The 15,229-nt window shown below is 43.0% G+C and overlaps 1 long non-coding RNA gene across 1 annotated transcript; it reads right to left on the minus strand.

Moving 5' to 3' along the window:
* Positions 1 to 14,214: 14,214 nt before the first annotated feature.
* Positions 14,215 to 15,229, minus strand: LOC306921450. Its single transcript, XR_013789758.1, has 3 exons — positions 15,179 to 15,229; positions 14,401 to 14,465; positions 14,215 to 14,283 (listed from the first exon to the last, which is right to left on the minus strand). It is a non-coding gene; the product is annotated as an uncharacterized lncRNA (long non-coding RNA).

The following is a 15,229-nucleotide window of genomic DNA, read 5'->3' on the forward strand; positions in this document are numbered from 1 at the left end:
TTCATCACAGCTTTCTATGACGCACTGCCATGTGAATCACCCTGAGTCTAACCTTCACCACAGCTTTCTATGACGCACTGCCATGTGAATCACCCTGAGTCTAACCTTCACCACAGCTTTCTATGACGCACTGCCATGTGAATCACCCTGAGTCTAACCTTCATCACAGCTTTCTATGACGCACTGCCATGTGAATCACCCTGAGTCTAACCTTCACCACAGCTTTCTATGACGCACTGCCATGTGAATCACCCTGAGTCTAACCTTCATCACAGCTTTCTATGACACACTGCCAGATGTGAATCACCCTGAGTCTAACCTTCACCACAGCTTTCTATGACACACTGCCAGATGTGAATCACCCTGAGTCTAACCTTCATCACAGCTTTCTATGACACACTGCCAGATGTGAATCACCCTGAGTCTAACCTTCATCACAGCTTTCTATGACGCACTGCCATGTGAATCACCCTGAGTCTAACCTTCATCACAGCTTTCTATGATGATGCACTGCCATGTGAACCACCCGGAGTCTAACCTTCATCACAGCTTTCTATGACGCACTGCCATGCGAATCACCCTGAGTCTAACCCCCGGTTTAAAACACCCTGCTTCTAAAGCACTATAGTTTAACCCCTGGTTTAAATTAGCAGTATCACAAATGGCTCGGTTGTTGGGGCCACTCTAGTCTAAATGGTGCATTTCACATCGGGAGAAATTAGAGGTTCAGAGTCTTGCTCGAGCACCCCTCAACACTAACTCTGGGGGAGCCCGGGATCGGTTCCCATGCGGCCGCACTACCTCCTGAGCCACTGTCGCCACTCTTGACTACTCTAGACCAGGGTATCCCAAACTTTCTATTACCACGGACCAGCTGACAGATCATACAATCTCTAGTCTCTAGACTACTCTGGACTCTGGAAAAGCTGCAAGAGGTGAGCTTGGACTGCCTGGCTGGCTGCCGGCGTTGATTCCGTTGACTAATACTATGACAAAAATGTTTTTTCGACTAGACGACTACCCTTTTTCACTGATGAAAACTAAATGGAAACTAAATGAAAAGTAAGCTATGCTAACTAAAACTAAGACTAAATATAGTGACAATTTCGTCAACAAATACAAACTTGACTAAAATGTTAGGAAGGGACTAGTGGACAAGAGATCCAGTATGAGTCATTTTACACTTGCATGCTGAAAATAGCAGATCTACAAGCTTGACACGTTTGTAGATCGTCTATTTTCAGCAAGTGTAAAATCAGTCATTATGACGGCATCAAGGCCCGCCAAAATACATTTTAGTCGACTAAATCAACTGTAGATTTAGTCGACTAAAATCTTGTGGTATTTATTTGACAAAACTAGACTAACAAATCGGCTGTTAGTAAGTCGGTGGAAACCTTTGGCCAATCAGGGACCACCATTCTTGGTGACGTAACTATGTTCCAAGGTTGGTATAAGGTCAATAATTGATTAGAGCGCCCCTCACTTCACATGGGTGTGATTATTTTTACACAAAAACTCAAAACTAGTCATAGGTGGGGGTAGCAAAATAATGTCTGTGTTTACACAAACCCTCAAAGCTGGACATACAGTATATTTTATTCCACCACTGGTTGATGTCAGAGTGACGGTCCAACCTCTCCAGGTGATTGTGACACTTTGATGATGACATCACAGTTGCCTGCAGAGATTAGACGGTCAGCCTGGGTCTGGTCCACTTTGTGTGACGCTGACGCGCGCGCACACACACACACACGCACGCACGCACGCACGCACGCACGCACGCACGCACGCACGCACGCACGCACGCACACACACACACACACACACACATGCCTGCATGCGCATTGCGGATCGCTGTAGATCGGCTATTTGTTGGAGAATGTTCACACCAGAGCAGGGATGCTGGGGTTCAAGTGGTTAAATGTATATGTATGTAAAGTATAAAAGTTAGTTTCAATCTGTCGTAAAAACTACTATTCTTTCTAGTTGTCCCCGTGCTACATGCTGTATCTTAGTTTGATTGATTGATTGATTGATTGATTGATTGATTGATTTATGTATTTATTAACAGTTTGCAGAATTACAATACATTTCAAGCACAACTCAATACGGCCAGGATTAATTAATCTATCTATAGCGCATTGCCAGGGTTTTATCGCGAGCAACCCTTATTTTGAAGAGCCAAATATCCGTAACCGGAAGTTACAATGACAAAATGCTGTGTGTGGAGTCTTGACCGGTTGTTGTTCTCTCGGTCGGTGGTGGAAAAACCCGACCACGAGTATCACAGCGCCTGCTGTCGGCCGCTAAAGAAACGACATTCATTGCGCCGATTTGGAGATACAGGCCTTTGAAAGCAGCCCATAGAGTGCAAGTGGATGGACACGCATCTTCAAAATGGCCGCGGCCACTGTCCCACTTTGACTGTTATGCTAACGAACGGCAGCTAACGATATGATCCGATCAAAACATGGATTAAAGAATATAAACCCATGGAAAACGTAGGCTACGGTTCTGGCAGGCTAGACGATTCATTTAATCCTACGGTTACTACGGTTCTGGCCGGCTTCGTGGACACCATACTGCATTACACTTGTTTACAACAGGGTCCACCATGTTCAATTCATCAGAACATTTAGAGACGTACAAATATACACTTCTATATAGCAAAAAACCTATACAGTGAGGAGAAACGGGGTGGGTGGGTGATTCAGATTTTACGGTGGCCAGTTTCAAATTGCAGCCGTCCGTAGGATCGGTTTTGAAGGAGGAGTCAAGGGATTTGCATGTCTTAATGACTGTTGGTAGGGCGTTCCACATTTTGGTGGCATAGGAGCGAAATTCATTTTGTCCCTTGTTTGTGCCGAATCTGGGTTGCACATGCTTCGTTGAACTCCCTCTGGTGGGTGTGGACTTCGTTGACATTAAGGAAGTATTTAGACAGGTACATGGGTATCTTGGCGGTAGTGAATCTTGTGGACCAGACCCATTGCAAGATGCTGTACTCTGTCGTCAACCCTAAGCCATTCCAGCCTGTCAAAGTGGGCAGGGGTGAGGTGGGTCCAGGGGGTGAGGCCAAGTAGTAGCCTGCATGACCAGTTTGTTTTGGGAAGTCTGGAGCCTTGTTTTAAGGCGAAGGGGGCAATATTTACATATCTATTTAAAGTGGAAAGTGGAATACCATATAAACGGGGTTTATATGTGAATGGCATAATGTATGGATTTTTGTATACATAGTCATATCTCAAGTCCACTTTCATCGAAGGCCATTGGGGACATGAAAAAATTGACAAAATAGGGGGTGTCTACTGAAAGAAAACAAGATAATTTCTGATATGAAGATAAAGTCCATGTAATTTTTACACAATATTAAAGGGAACATTTAAATTGATTAAAAAAGCTTCTAAAAATAAATGTTGGTGACTCAATCGATAAAATACACCTTAAAAGGTAAGAGGGACTGCAAATCGTACCGGTTTCGTGGAATGACTCATCTATTAATTATGACATAAATGGTTGTAAATAAATTCAGGCCTTCCTTCCGTCCTTCATGGATGAAAAGGTGCAGGCGTGACCCGAGAACCTCTGCTCTACTGTATAAAACGGTCCTCTTCCACGTGGATTAGCAGCAGACGGACCCCCTGCGGGGGGGCGGGGCTATTGTTTGGGTGGACCCCTGCTGGGAGGAGACCAGATGAACTGGACTCCACCCCCCCCCCACACATACACGCACGCACGCACGCACACAACGCGCACGCACGCACGCACGCACGCACGCATGCCAGCAATGTTAGATTATTACCATTATTATTAATGTTGTTTTTAACCCATTTAGGCCTGACGTCGAAATAAAAAAAACGTTCGCTCTGAAAGAATATATATTCAAAGATTTGTGCCACATTTTTACGATTTTTCAAAAATAGCAGATCTACAAGTTCATAGCGCGCCACTCGGTGGCGCGCTATGAGCTTGTAGATCTGCTATTTTTCAATAGCTAAAGTATAACATAATGCTTAGTTAAAACACCAAAAGGGGTTCCCGCCCAAAATGAAGGAAAAGTACTAACATATTTTCTCAAACTTTCTCAGGAGATTTTAGGAAAAAATGGTCTAGATTATAGCTAATCTACAAGATCAGCTGAGCTATAAATAAGCTTTCAGAACCAGCGTTACAGCAAATTCTGATTCAGTCTTAGGGCCCTTTTCCCGAAACGTATAGCCACATTTTACTATTGCTATTTGAACCTTTTTTTAATGTTTTTCAACATAGTAAAACATGGCAAAGAAGTGTAGCGACAAGGTGTAAGGCGGCACCCAAGCTAATTAAGGCGTATATAGTCTTTTGAATAGTTTAGATTTAATCCTATTTTAGCCATCTGAAATGGTTTAGTCTTTATAGTCTAGTCAGTTGACTAAATATAGCAACAGTTTAGTCTTTTAGTCTTAGTCAACAAAATGAACACCGCTCACAACGAGTCTCATTCCATATAAGCTCGTAGATCAGGACTTAGTGATCAAACACATCGGTATCGGCCGATTTTAGTTGTTTTTAGATTAATCGGCATCGGTTCGATTAATCAATCAGACCGATTAATTAACCGGTCCGATTAATCGGTCTGTCTTTTACAGATAAACAAGCCCTAAGTAACAGCTTGAACAGATCTACAAGCTCACAATATTAAAGGGGTCATTCCACTCCCCCCATTCTGTGTTTACTAGAACTGCGAGGTCTGAAAAACAGCATTAACATGCAGGTGAAACACATCTTGATGACATCAAGATGTGATTCACCATGTTAATGATGTTTTTCAGACCTCCAGTTCTAGGAAACACAGAATGGGGGGACTTTTTTTTATTAATTATTTCCACACAACAGCTTAAAGGTATATTAATGACATAGTAAAATGTTGAAAATTAGTGGTATTCCACTTTAAATATAAAGGTATTTAAGTTAAATCCGATCTGGCTTGCCTAAGCCTGCAGTGCAGACACCCTGTTACATGTATTTTTCAGAATTTTTCAATACATGAATGAGATCATATCGATAATATCGGTTATCGTCCATAACAGCAATCGGATATCGATATCGGCCAAAATGTCTCATCGGCACATCCCATTACTGAAGTATAAAACGAGGCTTCAGCGGTGCATGCATGCATCTTTTGATATAGAAATAAAATATATATTATGAATAATTGAGTTCAGCCTTTTGCCACAATATTTTCGGGTTTCTCATTTTGGCCCCTTGGGGAAAAAAAATAATTGCCCACCCCTGGTCCTCCTGACGATGACCACAAACAATCCCCGTCAGGGTGAGTGGACACGACAGTGGGAACGCTGGACCTTCCCGAAGACTCCTCCGCGGCCTAACGAGGCTAACGAGCCGAGACAAAGCTTCAATTAGAGAGGGAGTGGCCGCCAGCAACCGAACTTGACCCACCAAGGAGGTTCTCTATACTGGCACGGCACTATGGAAGCACCATGAGGAGAGGAGGAGACAATGGAACACCCTGGACGGAGATAAAAGAAGCATTATCTTCAAAGACACACCACTACTAGCTGGACGTAAACACCCCTGTCTGTCTGTCTGTCTGTCTGTCTGTCTGTCTGTCTGTCTGTCTGTCTGTCTGTCTGTCTGTCTGTCTGTCTGCCTGCCTGCCTGCCTGCCTGCCTGCCTGCCTGCCTGCCTGCCTGCCTGCCTGCCTGCCTGCCTGTCTGTCTGTTTGTCTGTCTGTCTGTCTGTCCACATAACTGCGAGTTTGAGTTGCTATTAGCTTAACCAGTGGTTCTCAAAGGACCCACAAATACATATGTGTTTGGGCGCAGACCCACCTCCCCCCCCCCCTCCCCCCCACCTGGAAATATGTTGTGTCAGGGACCCCACTCCCCCCCACCTGGAAAAATGTTGTGTCAGGGACTCCACTCCCCCCCACCTGGAAATATGTTGTGTCAGGAACCCCCTTCCCCCCCATACAAGATTTGTGTTCTTAAAATGTTTCAAATATACATGTTTTTGTACATGTCGTGAGCTTGTAGATTTTCAAATTGACAGTATGGTGTGGTTAAACACATTTTAACCACACCATACTGGGGGGGAGGGTTCCCCTGATCCCACTTTGAGAACCACTGGACTTAACATAATTTCACTGATGGGACGAAAGCTGGTTTGAACTGTTGTTTTAGGACAAGATTATAAAATATTAATATCATACATACTACTACTGCTGCTGCTGCTGTCAGTATAGTAAATAATAAATGGTGCATTCATATTATAGCACCTTTTATATCCAAGGCGCTTTACATAGTGATGGCAGAGGAAACCATGATGCAAGGCACCAAGCTGCACATCAGGAGCAATTAGGGGTTCAGAGTCTTGCTCAAGGACACTTCGACACTATAACTTTGGGGGGGAGCCCACAGGGTTCGAACCGGGAACCTTGCGGCTCCCATCCGGCTGCTCTACCCCTGAGCCACCGCCGCCCCATAGTAGTAGTCATAGTATTAACCCATTTAGACCTGAGGTCTACAAATGCCTTCTAAATACTGACAGTTTTCTGTAAAACCTCATGTTTCTATGTCAGTGCTCAACCTTTTTTCATGTCAAGGAACCCCAGAATGATCTGTATATCTGAAAATATGTAGTTCCAGGGACCCCCCATCAGAAGCAAAGATTTGAGTTAAAAGCGTTCGCTCTGAAAGAATATATATTCAAAGAGTTGCACTACATTTTCACAATTTTTCAAAAAATAGCAGATCTACAAGCTCATAGCGCGGCACTCGGTGCCGCGCTATAAGCTTGTAGATCTGCTATTTTTCAACAGCTAAAGCATAACATAATGGTTAAAACACCAAAAGGGTTTCCCGCCCAAAATGGGTTTTTAATACAACTTTAATCACTATAAAACCTCAATCCTGATAAAATGCTGTTTTACTGTTTCCAATATCGGTCCAAAATCGTTCATACATAATCATAATTATGATAGAATTTTGTTTTAGCGAGAGTAGCCGATCAACAAGCTCCGCACGACGCGACACGTGGTGAAGAGACACTTCTCACTCCAACCATATGGTAGCACACATGTTCCTAATTATTATTTCCACCGCCGTCAGTTTAGCACTGACACACGTGGACATTAAATACACATCTCTAAAGCACTTTAATGATGTTTAAAAAAAAGACTCATGTTAACAGAATGTAAGCTAGATATTTAAATGAGTCGTATACGGTCGGTATACACGTGCGAAAGCACAGCTGTGACATATTCTGTCGAGTGAGTGAAACTTTACAGTATGTAATATTCAAAACAGCCTTTGTTCCAACGGATTCAATTCTATATTGATAAAACACACAGGCACACTTTTGCATATACTGCTAGATAAAGTATTCAATCAATCAATACTTTCAACTTTGGCTCTTCTTCCATATTGTGAGCATGTCAGTTCAGAGTGCTATACAGTACCACAGTGCATCTCATAGTGTGCTCCGGGTACCCCCAGGGAACCCCAAGGGTCCTTTGAGGGGGTCCGGGGACCCCCAGGGGTCCTTGAGGGGGTCCGGGTACCCCCCAGGGGTCCTAAAAAGGGGGGTCCGGGTACCCCCCAGGGGTCCTTGAGGGGGTCCCGGCCCCTGCAGCAAAATCAGTTCGCATCGGTTTAACCACTATCATACTGTATATACATCTGCTATGTGGGTGAGATTTGCAGATCTGCTAAAAAAAAATTCAAAGCGATATTGAACAAAACAAACCTGTCTGGCACCACATCCTTGTCAGACGAGGAGGGTCTGCATGACTGTGTGGCCAAATAAAGAGAAATATAACTATATATAAAACAGTTGGAGAACCGGCGCTGTATTGCTGTACTAGCCTACTGTACTCAGTGTACTGTACTCCTAAAACGATATGGCGGTCGGGAACGATGCACAAAAAAACTAATTTCAACCGACTTTTACTTAGAAAATCTGTGATGTGACAATAACATGTGATTCTCATTCTGTATTGTAGATATATACCAGATAATATCCATGCCGAGTACAGACACGTCATTTAAGTTATCATTTTATTTTTTAAAGATGTCAGAATATATGATTAAATCATTGTTAACGTGTTAAGTCAATCAACAATAAACAATATTTCTTACCTGTTCTCTCCCTCATAAATATGCTGTAAAATCATTTCTTCTGTTGGATTCAACCACGTGTTGCTGCTAGCACTGGTTACTGTATGCTGAATGCACTACAGACCACGCACGCACACGCGCGCACACGCATGCACGCACACGCCATGTGCTCTGCTGCATGCTGTCTCCTCCCATGCACACAGTGTCCAATCAGAGCATGAACACCATGATGAAACAGATTGCAGTTACAGTTAAAATATGTAGTTTTTTTTAATTTTACTCATTTCACACATATTATGTTACTAAATTAAATCTTCTGTCACTTTGGTCATCAGTGGTTTTCAACCCTTTCCATATCAAGGTCCATTATTTATTGCATTTGAGCCACAAAATCACCATTTGATGACATTTAGCCTCTCAGACCCAAAACTAAAGAATATTTTGGTGTCGTTGGATAAGGTTTTGTCCACAATTCCATGTTGTATTGATGTTGGTATACCATAGGATAGCTAACAGGTAAACGATCAAAATAACAATTATTCTACATTCTGTAATTGTGTAGACTTTTTGTTAATTAAGTAATGCAGATGTTTAACAATAATCTAACTACTTGATGTAGCCTAATATGAAACCAAATGGACCCTTTGGTAATGGAGTAGAAGTATACCACAGATTATAGAAAAATGGACATTAGACATTAAATATAAAATAAAGTATTTGAGTACTGCAAATGTTCTGTCGGGTGGAGACCTCATTATGTCAAAAACGGTTTACAATAAAATTTACAATTTATCAGACGCTCTTAATCCAGAGCGATTTACAGTAAGCAAGAACAACACAAGGTAGTAGAGGGTATGCGCATGCATAAAGTGAATGTCAAATCAAGTTAGTGTAAAAATAAGTTTAACATCATTTAACGTCGTTTAATACAATCAGATAGGACTTTTCTGTGTGGATGTATGGGGTTGTCAAGGCCAGACAGTAGTTTTTGCCACTCAGTAGGCGTTCCCGCATAACTTCCGATAGAGTTTCATCCTGTCAGACAGCCATGATGATGATGATGACGACATGTACTGTGGGTGCAGTTGTTATCAGGGTTATAAGCAGAGCCAGACGCTGGCCTTCCCACACACACACACGCACACACACACACACACACGCACACGCACACGCGCACGCGCACGCACACACACACACACACACACACACACACACACACACACACACACACACACACGCGCATGCACACATACATGCACGCACGGCAACGCAAGCACACACACACTGAACTCTGTCTGTTCTGTCTGTCTGTCTGTCCCCCGTTCCAACACCTGACTGCTTCCCATGCAGGACAACACACTTTTAAAGGGACATTTCACCGCTGGAAGAAACTTGCAGTCACTCAATGTTAATATAGTATTTGTAGTACTAGTCTGTGTGTTTGACTATATATATAGGGTTTGACTGGATTGCTGAATTCCTACAATGCCCATAATGCTTTAGTGCACGTCCCCTCCTTGTGGAGAGGGGGGGGGGGAGGCTGCGTGGAGGTGTGACTTTGTAGTCCAGGAAGGAAGCGAGACCACATTTTCACGACAGATCTTTGGTCATGAACAACATGGCGTCGTGACTATAGCCTACCTCAGGAAAGTGTTTCTTGTTCTAAAGACCATTAACCCATTTTGACCTGAGATCAGATTCTAAAAATGTCTTCTACATCCTGACAGTTTTCTGAAAAAGCTATGTTTCTATGTCAGTCGTTCTTCGATTTTTCAAAAATAGCAGATCTACAAGCTCGTAGCGCGCCACTCGGTGGCGCGCTATGAGCTTGTAGATCTGCTATTTTTCAATAGCTAAAGCATAACATAATGCTAACACCAAAAGGATAAGAATAAAAGGATCTGGTTGCGAAAGGGGTGACTTTAAGGGAGCGTGTCACATCAAATCTAACTTTATATATGGAGCACATTTTAACATCATGAACAGCATAGAATAAGATAAATAAGATAACTATAACTATATGGACTCATGTAGGTACCGTTCAATTAGAATAAATGTATTGTCTCGTACTCTCGTTGTCTCATAGACCTATTACACGCATGCACGCACACGCACGCACGCACGAACGCACGCGCACGTACAGACAAACATGCACACACACACTTTCTAGCTGGGGGTGGGGATGTGACCTCGTACTGACCCCGAGTTGACCCCGATCTTCTGCAGAAAACACAACACACACACAGAGAGAGAGAGAGAGAGAGAGAGAGAGAGAGAGAGAGAGAGAAGCAGAGGCAGAGAGAGAGGCAAATAGAGAGAGCAAAGCAAAGTTACTATATTTACCCAGGGTAACTGGACTAAGCATCAGATACTTGTTTACAGCCAGGCCCTGCTCATAGAACATTTCATGGTCGTGGTTCAATGCCTTGCTCAAGGGAACTTCAGCGGTGGCAATTTTAACGTGCCGGTCCGGGGATACGAACTGGCGACCTTCCGGTATCAAGACCGCTCCGCAAACCATTCGGCCACCGCTGCCACCCAGAGAGAGAGAGAGAGAGAGAGAGAGAGAGAGAGATTGAGAGACAGAGGAATACTTTTACAAAACTTAAGTAAACTAAGTTTAAGTACTTAAACGTATAGTTACTTTACACCAGGGGTTCTCAACGTTTTTAACGTTTTTGGGGACCCCCGGAAATGCTTTGGCCATGTCTCCCGAATTAATGACCAAATTAATGGAAAAAAAAACACAAATAAAAAGTCATGTCATGACATCACAGGTTAATCCTTAACCCTTGAGCTCCCGGCCTGCATGTGGCTCCCCGGCTAGAAATACAAGTAAAGAACGTATAAGAAGTTTCAAGCACCACATATCGATGTCCCCCTTTAAACAATAAAGAAATACAAGTAAAGAACGTATAAGAAGTTTCAAGCACCACATATCGATGTCCCCCTTTAAACAAGAATGCCACAGACGAAAAACAGTCCACACTATTGATCCATAATGTATAAATGATAGATAAGGGTTCCGGACAACGTCTTTTCGTGGAGGGGTCAGAATGAAATTTGGACTTATAAATTAATTATATTTTTTCATATTCCATAATGTAGCAGAGTGGCTCACAACCTCAGCCGGATGACCTAACAGTCTTATATCTCCCCTGGATCACTCTCGCAGCAACTAACTAATATCACTTTTATCTGATAAAAAGATCACACAAGTTCACAACGTGTATATCAGCAAAGATGTCACTGTGTGTGTGTGTGTGTGTGTGTGTGTGTGTGTGTGTGTGTGTGTGTGTGTGTGTGTGTGTGCGTGCGTGCGTGCGTGCGTGCGTGCGTGCGTGCGTGCGTGCGTGCGTGCGTGCGTGCGTGCGTGCGTGTGTGCGTGTGTTGTGTCTGCTCAGTCGACTGCATGTGGTAGCATGCGCTGCACTGCACTGCCATCTGTTGGCCCACAGGTGTAATGACTTCTAATGCAGTATGAGAAGAATAGACAACGCTCCATGTGTATGGGTGTGAGGCTTGGTTGAAAACTCCCTTAATTAAAGTCTGTTGAAACTCTCTACATGTCTGGAGACAGTGAAATCCCTACTTGGGGTGAGGGTTACTTACACCTAACTTAACCTGCCTGTTGGAAGCCTTCAGTGCAAGCTTTGGTGAGCGAAAAGCAAGCCAGGTTCTTCACCAACATACAGCTGCGAAATGGCATGCTTGATGACCCCTTGTGGTATGTTCTTCTATTGCTGAAGAAGGAGAACCATGTATTCTCATTAATCTGAGATAATGGAAAGTAACACAAGATCATATTGAGAGAGAGTGACCGAAGGGACATGATTCATAAATTACAATCCAAAGAGGGAACAAGATATAAGACATACCAAGCCATCAATCCAGATCTATCTGTTCTGTATCTAGTTGTTCCACTCTATATACCAGCACCAGCAGTACACCTTACATTGAAGACTATTTGAGGATAACCTTTACACGGTTTCGGTTGTCGATCCGCTCATAGACTGCTTGTGGAAATGGGAAGATGGAGCCGCATACCACCTGAACAGCGGTTTTGTCAATGTGAGACGAACAGGACATACTGGTGTGTCCCCGACTCCCCTCACACAAGACATCAGAGTGAAATATGGACATGAGGGTATTGATTTGAGCTCACTCTTTGTGGGCACTAACAGAGAGACTATGTTACAGTACATGCCTGCCTGTCATTTGTGGAGCAATAGAAAGCTCCTGTTGTAAAGGGATTGTGTTGTGTATTGTATATTTTAATGTATTGTACCTTTTGATTCATGTTTTTTTTTGACCCAATGTTTTATATGTAAGTAACTAACTAACTGTACGCCTTCTGCACAGACTCTTAGGAATTCAGTGAAGTTATTGTTGCTTTTTTATATTGTCTTTCTTATATATTTTTCTTATCTTTCTGGGCACCCGAAGAGCTCCTCTCTTCACCTCTGCTCTGTTTGTTGTGACATTTCCAAACCCAACAGGTGATTGAAATGAGGTGATTAGTGTCTCAATCATCTCATGAACTCGGCCTGCTCTGGCATGCCCATAACACCAGACCACAAATGCAGAACACAGTACCACAAATGCATCATCATGCATATGTAACGCCCGGGATTCGAACTCCCGCGTGGAAGTCCAACATCTTAACCACTAGACCAAAGGGATATCCCTCTGGACTGGGGGAGATATTAGACTTTTGAGGCCATCAGGCAGAGGCTCTGAGCCACTCTGCTACACATACACCATACACCCCTCCTCCTACTAAATTTGGAAGCCAACCAGTTATGGGCCCTATTTTCGCCTGCAAAAAAATACGAAATAATAAACTGCTCATCAGAGCAGGGCAGGTAGGTTATTGTGGGCAAGCAATGTTTCATGGCAATTAGCCCTTCACTAAATCCCACCCCAAAAAGCGATTGTCCAATGCCAATCCAAATAGTTTAGCAACATTTGCTATGCAGGTCAAGCTTTCTTCGCTGCTAACGTGCCTATTGGACAAGGATGGGATGGGGAGGGACTATAGTGAAGGGCTAATCGCACGCTGTATTCGTGCATGATTTGAGGCATTTTGTTAAAAAATGGCCACTCGTGCAAACTTTGGAAACCACTCTTAGCCATTCAGGATGGAATTATAAAAAATATAAAATAAATCACTATAGATATTAGTGTGTACCTGCTATGTGTCTAATGTTTGGAACAAAATCTGTAGAATAATTATAAAATAATTGTTTTAGCAATAAAGAGAAAAATACATTTTGATCAAGAGCTATATTGGCCCCAACGTGAAGAGCTATATAAGGGCACCATATTTTGAAAGAATTGGGTTGGGGTGTTTTAATACTGGAAAGGGTTTTTGGTGATTGGTGACAAATCACTCACAGGGGCGGCAACAACATAATCTCCACCTCCCGGCCTAGACGGCAAAAGATAACAACAAACAAAAGTGGTCCTTAACTTATGTTATCAATATCAACCATATCAATTCTATAGCCACAACATGGCAAGGCTATTGATTATCTATGGCTACTTCTAGTTCCTTCAGTAAGTTTAACCTAATTCTGACATTTTGTGATTGTGATCATGATGCAGGCTTGACTGTGAATGAACTCAAACAATCATATGTTGTCCTCATGGCAGATTTATTTAACAAATGTGATTCATTACAAGTACAACATCATTTTCACTTCATGTATTCATGTTCAAAATGTGTATCATGACCAAAATAGGGTCAATCAATGATCACTCGGTGAAATCATTTGGCTGCAGGCGCAGCAGGGGCAGCAGGGGCTGCAGGGGCAGCCGGAGCTGCAGGGGCAGGCGCTGCGGGAGCTGGGGCTGCGGGAGCTGGGGCTGGGGCTGCGGGAGCTGGGGCTGGAGCTGGAGCTGGGTACAGTGCTTGAAGAAGTGCTATCAGTTGCTGTGGGGTCAGCTGGGCTGGGCGAGGGAAAAACCTCCCGAAAAAACCCTACAAAAGCAGGAACATAAAAAAAAAATCACAAACTAATTGTATACGTAGATTAATGAATGACACTAAATACAACAATCTCAGTCTTCTCACAAATGGAATTGTGTTGTATTTTTTCTTCTCACAAACCTCACTGGAGTTTGAGTCGGATCTCGCAACTCGCAGGTGCTCATCTTCGACCTACGGGAGTAAAACATTTAATTAAATGTACACCTTCAGTGTTGGTTTGGTGATACTGTACTTACAGTGCAGTATATGTGGAAGACAATAATTGACCTTTTATCATTTCATACTCACAGGAAAGGCCAAAGCGAGGCTCAGGAGGCAGCCAAACAAGAGTGTTATCTTCAGCATGATTTCAGCTGTAAAGTGAAGACGAACAAATTCTATAGTGGTGTAGTATAGTAGTATAGTTACAGTGGTTTACAACCCTTTTCATATCAAGGTCCATTATTTATTCAGCATTTAAGCCACGGAACCATTCCATGCTGTATTGATGTTGGTACCATTGGAGATATCAAAAATAACAATTCCTTCTACATTCTCTAATTGTGTAGACTTCTCGGAAGTTAAGTAATGCAGATGTTTAGCAATAATTATAACGCGTTAAAGAGTTAAAGATCTATTAGGGTCCATTTGGTTACCAACTCTACATCATTTAGCTGGGGGACCACCTGGAACGCTCAAGGACCACTGGTGGGCCTGGGCCGTGGCTCAGCGGTCCAGGCACCTTGGCTGATAACCCAGTCTTGGCAGTGTTCCGCGGGCTCGACTCCCGATCCCGACGGCCCCCACCGCACGCCCACTCCCCCCACACACCCCCCGACAGCCTGCCCCCCCACAAAATACATAAAATAAAGGCGAAAGTCACAAAAAACACCACTGCATGGTTACAAACCACTGCAGTATAGTTCAATGGTTCTATTGTATGGCACAATTCATGGATATAGCATATAGTTTTCATATGCTTTAAAATATAAAAAACCCACATAAAAATCACAGCAGATTAACACATTTCCATGACTCTTAATTATAAAAGCATACATATCAATACACATGCTGAAGAAGTTGTTACCTTATTGTAGTCTTCTCTTTAATTGCAGATGCTTGTCAGGACTCAGGACAG

This window comes from Electrona antarctica (assembly GCF_951216825.1).
Source record: "Electrona antarctica genome assembly, chromosome: 4".
NCBI classification, from domain to species: domain Eukaryota; kingdom Metazoa; phylum Chordata; class Actinopteri; order Myctophiformes; family Myctophidae; genus Electrona; species Electrona antarctica.